The following is a 10,812-nucleotide window of genomic DNA, read 5'->3' as shown; positions in this document are numbered from 1 at the left end:
ACTCATGAATATTGCAACAATTCTATTGCTATGTCTAATTCCCTTAGACAATCTACAATTTAATTCTTGAGAGTCTTCATTCACTACTTACTTCCTAAAGTATGAGCGACTATGGAGCTTTGAATAATCGAATTATTCAGGAAGTAAAACATGCAAAGTGAAACACAATAATAAACTAATTAACTATGGTCTCTTTCTTGTTCATCCTTTATGAACAGATCAACTTGACACTATTCCAAAGATGCTTATTTCACAATTCCAAATTCTTGTCACTGTTTAAAAAATGTATTGGAATTCCAACCTTACATACCGAGGGTTCGAAGTCCTAAATACCGAGCCAACTATATTATAGAATGTCCCATTAGAACTTTGTTACTAGAAACAATACCATGATAATGAAGATTAAATTTCAAGGAACATTCCTTGAACACTTCCCTTGCGGTAACATCCTAAAATTTCCAGGTATCATATTTGACAATTTCATGTTCCTTAGCTGATCAACTCGACGAGTTCGATGCCCAACTCGGCTAGTAGAGTCGTTTTGGTCACGTGGGTTTAGTGACCAACTCGGCGAGTTGGATCTATTTGGAGAAACCCTAATTTTTTGGGTTTGAGACCTATTTAAAGGCTCTTAAGTGCTCATTTCCGCATCTCTTATCTCCAGAGCTCCCTGTGAGAAACCCTAGATCGGTTCCACCCATTGTGAGAGAGAGAGAGAGAGAGAGAGAGAAAGAGAGAGAGATAGATAGATAGAGAGAGAAAGAGACTATTTTGGGTGTTCTTGTGCAAATTTGGCAGAAGATTTGGAGAGCATCTTGGCTTGGTCCAGGGAGGGATGTTTGGATCCAAAGATTCTCCAGTGGTTAGCTTCTGTTGGTGCTAAAAGATCCTAGCTTGATCATTCTTTGTGTAGATCATAAAAGCAAACTGAATGACTCCCAACATGAATTTGCTCTAGAATTCTTCAAATTTTCATTCCATTTCAGCTTAATGGCCCTGTGGTTGCCTTTTAGACTGTCAAAATAGCATCTCTGAGATTTATATTCACAGAAACCAAAGTAGGTTTAACACATATCATTAGGGTTAGTTTTTGGCTTAGTTAATAGGTTTTAGCTTCGCCACAATGTGGTAAAAGTATTGTTACATCATGGGAACTGGAATCCTAAATGTATATGACAATGTAGACCTAAACGGGGTTTTTTTTTCCAAATTTTGATCAACCACGTCATGGTAATGCCTTAGCCACGACGTGGGAATTAGAATTTGTATTTTGACATGAACATTAAAATCAATTGAAATTTTGTCTTGTTTCCAAAGCATCTTGAAATTCCTTAATAGGAGTTACGAGTCATTAAATATAGCCAAAACACTGAAGAGAGGTCTATCAGCCCAATAATAATTTAGCAAGTATTGGTTGTCCGGTTTTGCCAACTTTTCTTCCCTTTCAGCTCGATTCTCCTTATTTTGCATCACAGTTCCGATTTTAACTATCATTTAACAATTCAAAGCATATTAAGTATCATATATCTTAAAATATAACATTTTTATTCAAATATATTAAGATAATGACCTAAAATATTTACTAAAATACGACCTATTCATTAGTCGACAATCTTTCCTCTATCAGAATGCTCCCAAGTTTGATACACCATAAAAGAATGTTCAACTTGGTAGGAACCCACTTAACCTGCCTATTCTCCACCCTTAACCCCAACATATGACAATCCATATGAAGCACTATTATAGGACACCAAAAACTTATCTGACACATCAAGCAATGTAGAGACATAATTTCAAGTAAAATATTGTTAGTTTGTTACAATAGTACATATCACAAAATTTCCCAAGACTTGTTACATCAACTTGTTTTCATGATATTTTGAGACGATTTATATGTATTATCCATTTAGTTATGTCATTTCTGTCAAACAAACATAATTCTACATGTAATATGTGATATTTCTGAACCTGTTAGTTATCAACAATCAATCACAAGATATGTTCAAAAAACTAAATAACTGTTCAAACACCATCATAACGGGAAATAAGTAACATAACGAGTTTAAATTAAATGGTATTTAGATGGTCATTTCTATTAAGGTTTGTCCTAAATTTTTATGTAGGTTAATAGCATGCCAAATAAGTACTTTTTTTTATAAAAATCATTTTCAAGGCGCTCCAACTTGATCTATCAACACCTTTCAGTCTTCTTTTTTTTTTTTTTGAATGTTGAATAATATAAATCAATGCTTCAAATAACCATCAAAATGGGTCCATAGCTCAGTGGTAGAGCATTTGACAGCAGATCAAGAGGTCACCGGTTCGAACCCGATTGGGCCCTTTGTTTGAATTTTTTTTTGTGACAACCCGAAATTTATTTCGTTATTGTAATCCACTTCTGTTAATAAAATTTTACTTTTTTATTAAATTTTCCGTCAAAATTCTTGGGTTAAGTAAATCAACTAGGGTTATTGTCAGAATTACATACATGTCGGAAAACGAAAAAGCACACGAAAAACTCTCGATTCCCTCGAAAAGCCACGAGTTCATGGCCCAGGGCGAGTTTACGCCCGTAAACTCTGTCTGCGGTCAGTGCCTGCGGTCAGTGCCTGGTGTACCCCCACCCCTGGCCATAAACTCACCCTATGTAAGGGTTGAGTGGCCTTCATTTCACCCTTTTCACACTCTAAGAAGCTTTCTGTCTCTACTCTCTCTCTACAATTTTGAGTTTGATCAAGAAACCTCAAGAATGTAAGTAATTATTAACTTCTATTGTGTTTTAATCCCTTTTCTAGTGTTGAATCCATGTTTCATTCCATATAACTTCATCTTTGCTAGATACTCTCTCTCACCAAGAACACACACTAGTGTTTGGTGGCTAAAAACCTCATTCCATGCCTCTTTCAGTAAGTAACTACCCTCCATGCTTAATGTTTACTAGAAACCACTGATTTTTGACCTGGAAACACACTAGTGTTTGGTGGCTAAAAACTTGTCGTTTGTATCGAAAAATTGTTATTATCAAGTTCTGAATCTGAAAGTATATTTACCAATAAAATCCCATATTTCCTAAAATGTTTGATGATTTCTATATAAAAAGTATATTCTGTTTGAAAATCCTGGTTAGCACCAGTATGTATAGTAGTTTTATTTGTTAAAATAAAAACTGTAAACTGTGTCCCTAAACCGTAGACTGTTTGAAAATCCTAGTTACCTTCAAGTAAATAGATATTTACTTTTATTAATTGAAATAAAACTATAGAAGAAAGAATTCCCGTGAACAAAGGTTGGTTATTACTTATTGTGAGTCGTATAACCATACTATTATGACCAATGACCTCCTTGACGTTTCTTCAGGTGTCGTATGAATAAAAAAATTATCACCCTAGGCGTGCCCGCCTAACTGTATCTAACAGTTCAGGTGTGGGATTGTCGGTCCCAAATAGATCAATTCACAAATTTCATGCTCTCCCTCCATAAGACTCTGGTTATACTACCGGTGAGGATTTATGTGTACCCCGAGGGGCATAACGAAGACAAGTCTCACAATCTTGTAATAATTAGTTTACGTATTGTTCGGTTGTTATCGAGTTCGAAATCTTTTTTAACGGTGTAGAGTACGAATAATTATACATAAATAACTATTTAGCAAGATACTCTAGGTTTGTATTCGTAGAAATGGATAAACTAAATCTGACATAGTTTATATGTTTGGCTTTGCATGAAGTCTGAATCTGTAAGACTGGTAATGAAATCCCTAACTATACCAATTATAGTTTGAATGTTTAGTTACGTTCATGTATTGTTTTGAAAACTATGCAATTATAATTTAGAAAACGTCCCTTATGCTCCGAATATTACAAAAGGGATAAATATTTCTAAATGTTTGATAGAAACCCGTTATAATTGTGTAAGTTTTTAAGTTATGAAAACTTTTAGGTTTGATTTGTATTCCCCCCCCCCCCCCCCTGAATACCTGAAAAACTCGGAAAAGCGTAGGGGTATGAACTCACTGTTGGTTGGATGCAGAGGATTGAACTAGACGATTCTTGAGTTGCTGTATGTTGCACTTAACGGAAATCCTAATATCAAATTAATACATATATATATTTAAATTAGCGATTTCGTTAGATAAGTGTTAGATAAACAATTGGTTTTGGTTAAGGAATGTCATCGGGAATTGGTTGGATCGAGGAAAACAGTCTTTTTCCCATGAATGAGCTGTTTATGGCCGTAAAGGGAGTTTACGGCTTTGAACTGGGTCTGCGGTCCATGGGTTTACGGCCCATGGGTTTACGACTGCAAACACTAGACGAGATGCATGATTTTCGATGTTTTAGGGTCCTTTGTAGCCTCCTGGAATTATTTTAAGCCTTGTGCAAAGCTCAAAGTAGGATTTAGAGGCCAATATACGACCTAAAATGGAGTTTACGGCCATTGAAGGGTGTACAGCCGTAAACCCATTCCAAGTTTATGATTTGGGTCTATTCCAAGTCAAAAATCAGTGGTTTCCAGTAAACATTGAGCATGGAGGGTACTTACTCACTGAAAGTGGCTTGGAATGTGGTTTTTAGCCACCAAACACTAGTGTGTGCTCTTGGTGAGAGAGAGTATCTAGCAAACATGAAATTATATGGAATGAAACATGGACTCAACACTAGAAAATGGATTAAAACACATGAGAATTGAATAATTACTTACATTCTTGAGGTTTCTTGATCAAACTCGAAATTGTAGAGAGAGAGTAGAGAGAGAAAGGTTCTTAAAGTGTGAAAAGGGTGAAATGAAGGCCACTCAACCCTTATATAGGGTGAGTTTATAGCCACGGGTGGGAGTCCACCAGGCACTGACCGCAAACAGAGTTTACGGCCGTAAACTCGCCCTAGGCCGTGAACTCGTTGCTTTTCTAGGGTATCGAGAGTTTTTCGCGCTTTTTCGTTTTCCGACACGTATGTAATTATGACAATAACCCTAGTTTATTTACTTAACCTAAGAATTTTGACGGAAAATTTAATAAAAAAGTAAATTTTATTAACAGAAGTGGGCTACAATAACGAAATAAATTTCAGGTTGTCACAAAAAAAATTCAAACAAAGGGCCCAACCGGGTTCGAACCGGTGACCTCTTGATCTGCAGTCAAATGCTCTACCACTGAGCTATGGACCCATTTTGATGGTTATTTGAAGCATTGATTTATATTATTCAACATTCGAAAAAAAGAAGACTGAAAGGTGTTGATAGATCAAGTTGGAGCGCCTTGAAAAAGATGTTTATAAAAAAAGTACTTATTTGGCATGCTATTAACCTAAATAAAAATTTAGGACAAACCTTAAAAGAAATGACCATCTAAAGCTGGTGAGTTCATAAGCATGCTTTTGTATTGAAAACTAGTCACTGAGTTTTTATAAATGATTTCTTTTCATTATAAGTAAATTGTCGTTTGTATCGAAAAATCATTATTATCGAGTTCTAAATATGAAAGTATGTTTACCAATAAAATCCCATATTTCGTAACATGTTTGATAATTTCTATATGAAAAGTATATTCTGTTTGAAAATCCTGGTTACCACCAGTATGTATAGTAGTTTTATTTTTTAAACTAAAACCGTAGACTGTGTCCCTAAACCGTAGACTATTTGAAAATCGTGGTTACCTTCCAGTAAATAGATATGTAGTTTTATTAATTGAAATAAAACTACAGAAGAAAGAATTCCCATGAACAAAGGTTGGTTATTACTTATTGTGAGTCGTATAACCATACTAATATGACTAGTGACCTACTTGACGTTTCTTCATGCGTCGTATGAATAAAACATTTGTCACTCCAGGCGTGCCCGTCTAACTGTAGCTAACAGTTCAGGTGTGGGATTGTCGGTCCCGAATAAATGTATTCTCAAATTTCACGCTCTCCCTCCAGGAGACTCTTGTTAAACTAACGGTGAGGATTTATTGGTACCTCGAGGGGCATAACGAAGATCAGTCTCACAATCTTGTAATAATTAGTTTACGTATTGTTCGGTCGTTCTTGAGTTCGAAATCATTTGTAATGGTGTAGAGTACGAATAATTATACATAAATTATTATTTCGCATGATACTCTAAGTTTGTATTCGTAGAAATAAATAAACTAAATCTGACATAGTTTATATGTTTGGCTTTGCATGAAGTCTGAATCTGTAAGACTCGTAACGAAATCCCAAACAATACCTATTATAGTTTAAATGTTTAGTTACGTTCATGTATTGTTTTGGAAACTATGCAATTATAATTTAGAAAATGTCTCTTATGCTCCGCATATTACAAAAGGGATAAATATGTCTAAATGTTTGATAGAAAACCGTTATAATTGTATCAGTTTTTATGTTTTGAAAAGTTTTAGGTTTGACTTGTATTCCCCCCTGAAAACCTGAAAAACTCGGAAAAGCGTAGCGGTATGAACTCACTGTTGGTTTCATACAGAGGATTGAACTCGATGATTCTTGAGTTGTTGTATGTTGCAGTTAACGGAAATCCTAATATCAAATGAATACATATATGTATTTAAATTAGCGATTTCGTTTGATCAGTGTTAGATAAACACTTGCTTTTGGTTAAGGAATGTCATCGGGAATTGGTTGGATCGAGGAAAACAGACTTTTTCCCACAAATGAGTTGTTTATGGCCGTAAAGGGAGTTTACGGCTATGAACTGGGTTTGCGTTCCATGGGTTTACGACTGTAAACACTGGACGAGATGTGTGATTTACGGTGTTTCAGGGTCCTTTCTAGCCTCTTGGAATTATTTTAAGCCTCGTGCAAAGCTCAAAGTAGGATTTAAAGGCCAATATTCGACCTAAAATGGAGTTTATGGCCATTGAAGGGTGTACGGCCGTAAACCCATTCCAAGTTTATGATTTGGGTCGATTCCAGGTCAAAAATCAGTGGTTTCCAGTAAACATTGAGCATGGAGGGTACTTACACACTGAAAGAGGCTTGGAATGTGGTTTTTAGCCACCAAACACTAGTGTGTGTTCTTGGTGAGAGAGAGTATCTAGCAAAGATGAAGTTAGATGGAATGAAACATGGACTCAACACTAGAAAAGGGATCAAAACACAAGAGAAGTGGATAATTACTTACATTCTTGAGGTTTCTTGATCAAACTCGAAATTGTAGTGAGAGAGTAGAGAGAGAAAGCTTCTTAAAGTGTGAAAAGGTTGAAATTAAGGCCACTCAACCCTTATATAGGGTGAGTTTATAGCCACGGGTGGGGGTCCACCAGGCACTCACAGCAAATAGAGTTTACGGCCGTAAACTCGCCCTGGGCCGTGAACTCGTTGCTTTTCTGGGGAATCGAGAGTTTTTCGTGCTTTTTCTTTTTCCGACACGTATGTTATTATGACAATACCCCTAGTTTATTTACTTAACCCAAGAATTTTAACGGGAAATTTAATAAAAAAAGTAAATGTTATTAACAGAAGGGGGTTACAATAACGAAATAAATTTCGGGTTGTCACAAAAAAAAAATTAAACAAACGGCCCAACCGGGTTCGAACCGGTGACCTCTTGATCTGCAGTCAAATGCTCTACCACTGAGCTATGGACCCATTTTGATGGTTATTTGAAGCATTGATTTATATTATTCAACATTCGAAAAAAAGAAGACTGAAAGGTGTTGATAGATCAAGTTGGAGCGCCTTGAAAATGATTTTTATAAAAAAAAAAGTACTTATTTGGCATGCTATTAACCTAAATAAAAATTTAGGACAAACCTTAAAAGAAATGACCATCTAAACCTGGTGAGTTCATAAGCATGGCTTTGTATTGAAAACTAGTCACTGAGTTTTTATAAATGATTTCTTTTCATTATAAGTAAATTGTCGTTTGTATCGAAAAATCATTATTATCGAGTTCTAAATATGAAAGTATGTTTACCAATAAAATCCCATATTTTGTAACATGTTTGATAATTTCTATATGAACAGTATATTCTGTTTGAAAATCCTGGTTACCACCAGTATGTATAGTAGTTTTATTTGTTAAAATAAAACTGTAGACTGTGTCCCTAAACCGTAGACTATTTGAAAATCGTGGTTACCTTCCAGTAAATAGATATGTTGTTTTATTAATTGAAATAAAACTACAGTAGAAAGAATTCCCATGAACAAAGGTTGGTTATTACTTATTGTGAGTCGTATAACCATACTAATATGACTAGTGACCTACTTGACGTTTCTTCATGCGTCGTATGAATAAAACATTTGTCACTCCAGGAGTGCCCGTCTAACTGTAGCTAACAGTTCAGGTGTGGGATTGTCGGTCCCGAATAAATGTATTCTCAAATTTCACGCTCTCCCTCCAGGAGACTCTTGTTAAACTAACGGTGAGGATTTATTGGTACCTCGAGGGGCATAACGAAGATCAGTCTCACAATCTTGTAATAATGAGTTTACATATTGTTCGGTTGTTCTCGAGTTCAAAATCGTTTGTAACGGTGTAGAGTACGAATAATTATACATAAATTATTATTTCGCATGATACTCTAAGTTTGTATTCGTAGAAATGGATAAACTAAATGTGAAAAAGTTTATATGTTTGGCTTTGCATGAAGTCTGAATCTGTAAGACTGGTAATGAAATCTCAAACGATACCTATTATAGTTTGACTATTTAGTTACGTTCATGTATTGTTTTGGAAACTATGCAATTGTAAATTAGAAAACATCCCTTATGCTCTGCATATTACAAAAGGGATAAATATGTCCAAATGTTTGATAGAAAACCGTTATAATTGTATCAGTTTTTAAGTTATGATAACTTTTAGGTTTGACTTGTATTCCCCCCTGAAAACCTTAAAAACTCAGAAAAGCGTAGGGGTATAAACTCACTGTTGGTTGGATGTAAAGGATTGAACCGGACGATTCTTGAGTTGATGTATGTTGCACTTAGCGGAAATCCTAATAACAAAAGAATACATATATGTATTTAAATTAGCGATTTTGTTAGATAAGCGTTAGATAAACACTTGGTTTTGGTTAAGGAATGTCATCGGGATTTGGTTGGATCGAGGAAAACAGACTTTTTCCAAAGAATGATCTGTTTACGGCCGTAAAGGGAGTTTACGGCCGTGAACTGGGTTTGCGGTCCACGGGTTTACGGCTGTAAACACTGGATGAGATCTGTTTCAGGGTCCTTTCTAGCCTATTGGAATTATTCTAAGCCTTATGCAAAGCTCAAAGTAGGATTTAAACGCCAATATTCGACCTAAAATGGAGTTTGCGGCCATTGAAGGGTGTACGGCCGTAAACCCATTCCAAGTTTATGATTTGGGTCGATTCCAAGTCAAAGATCAGTGGTTTCTAGTAAACATTAAGCATGGAGGGTAGTTACTCGCTGAAAGAGGCATGGAATGTGGTTTTTAGCCACCAAACACTAGTGTGTGTTCTTGGTGTTCTTGGTGAGAGAGAGTATCTAGCAAAGATGAAGTTATACGGAACGAAACATGGATTCAACACTTGAAAAGGGATTAAAACACAAGGCAACTGAATAATCACTTACATTTTTTAGGTTTCTTGATCAAACTCAAAATTGTAGAGAAAGAGTAGAGAGAGAAAGCTTCTTAGAGTGTGAAAAGGGTGAAATGAAGGCCACTCAACCCTTATATAGGGTGAGTTTATGGCCAAGGTGAGGGTCCACCAGGCACTGACCGCAAACAGAGTTTACGGCCGTAAACTCGCCCTCGACCGTGAACTCGTTGCTTTTCGTGGGAATCGAGAGTTTTTCATGCTTTTTCGTTTTCCGACACGTATGTAATTATGACAATAACCCTAGTTTATTTACTTAACCCAAGAATTTTGAAGGAAAATTTAATAAAAAACTAAATTTTATTAACAGAAGTGTGTTACAATAAAGTAATAAATTTCGGGTTGTCACAAAAAAAAATTCAAACAAAGGGCCCAATCGGGTTCAAACCGGTGACCTCTTGATCTGCAGTCAAACGCTCTACCACTGAGCTATGGACCCATTTTGATGGTTATTTGAAGCATTGATTTATATAATTCAACATTTGAATAAAAGAAGACTGAAAGGTATTGATAGATCAAGTTGGAGCGCCTTGAAAATGATTTTTATATAAAAAAAAGTACTTTTTGGCATGCTATTAACCTAAATTAAAATTTAGGACAAACCTTAAAAGAAATGACCATCTAAAGCTGGTGAGTTCATAAGCATGTTTTTGTATCGAAAACTAGTCACTGAGTTTGTATAAATGATTTCTTTTCATTTTAAGTAAATTGTCGTTTGCATCGAAAAATTGTTATTATCAAGTTCTGAATATGAAAGTATGTTTACCAAGAAAATCCCATAATTCCTAACATGTTTGATGATTTCTATATGAAAAGTATATTCTGTTTAAAATCCTGGTTACCACTAGTATGTATAGTAGTTTTATTTCTTAAAATAAAACCGTAGACTGTATCCCTGGAATACCTTCCAGTAAATAGATATGTAGTTTTATTAATTGAAATAAAATTATAGAAGAAAGAATTCCCGTGAACAAAGGTTGGTTACTACTTATTGTGAGTCGTATAACCATACTAATATGACTAGTGGCCTCCTTGACGTTTCTTCAGGCGTCGTATGAATACAAATTTTGTCACCCCAGGTGTGTCCGCCTAACTGTATAAATGATTTCTTTCCATTATAAGTAAATTGCCGTTTGTATCGAAAAATCGTTATTATAAAGTTCTGAATATGAAAGTATGTTTACCAAGAAAATCCCATATTTCCTAACATGTTTGATGATTTCTATATGAAAAGTATATTCTTTTTGAAAATC

The 10,812-nt window shown here is 35.3% G+C and overlaps 4 non-coding genes across 4 annotated transcripts; 1 reads left to right on the top strand and 3 right to left on the bottom strand.

Annotated features, from left to right (window-relative positions):
• Positions 1–2,269: 2,269 nt before the first annotated feature.
• Positions 2,270–2,341, top strand: TRNAC-GCA (transfer RNA cysteine (anticodon GCA)). Its single transcript has one exon. It is a non-coding gene; the product is annotated as a tRNA-Cys (tRNA).
• Positions 2,342–5,094: 2,753 nt separating this feature from the next.
• TRNAC-GCA (transfer RNA cysteine (anticodon GCA)) lies at positions 5,095–5,166 on the bottom strand. Its single transcript has one exon. It is a non-coding gene; the product is annotated as a tRNA-Cys (tRNA).
• A 2,345-nt stretch (positions 5,167–7,511) lies between these two features.
• TRNAC-GCA (transfer RNA cysteine (anticodon GCA)) lies at positions 7,512–7,583 on the bottom strand. Its single transcript has one exon. It is a non-coding gene; the product is annotated as a tRNA-Cys (tRNA).
• Positions 7,584–9,926: 2,343 nt separating this feature from the next.
• TRNAC-GCA (transfer RNA cysteine (anticodon GCA)) lies at positions 9,927–9,998 on the bottom strand. The gene has a single exon. It is a non-coding gene; the product is annotated as a tRNA-Cys (tRNA).
• Between the last annotated feature and the right edge of the window lie 814 nt (positions 9,999–10,812).

Source organism: Lactuca sativa, chromosome 7, assembly GCF_002870075.4.
Source record: "Lactuca sativa cultivar Salinas chromosome 7, Lsat_Salinas_v11, whole genome shotgun sequence".
Classification (NCBI taxonomy): domain Eukaryota; kingdom Viridiplantae; phylum Streptophyta; class Magnoliopsida; order Asterales; family Asteraceae; genus Lactuca; species Lactuca sativa.
Note: the sequence above shows the minus strand (reverse complement) of the source record. Positions and strands in the feature narration are given on the sequence as shown.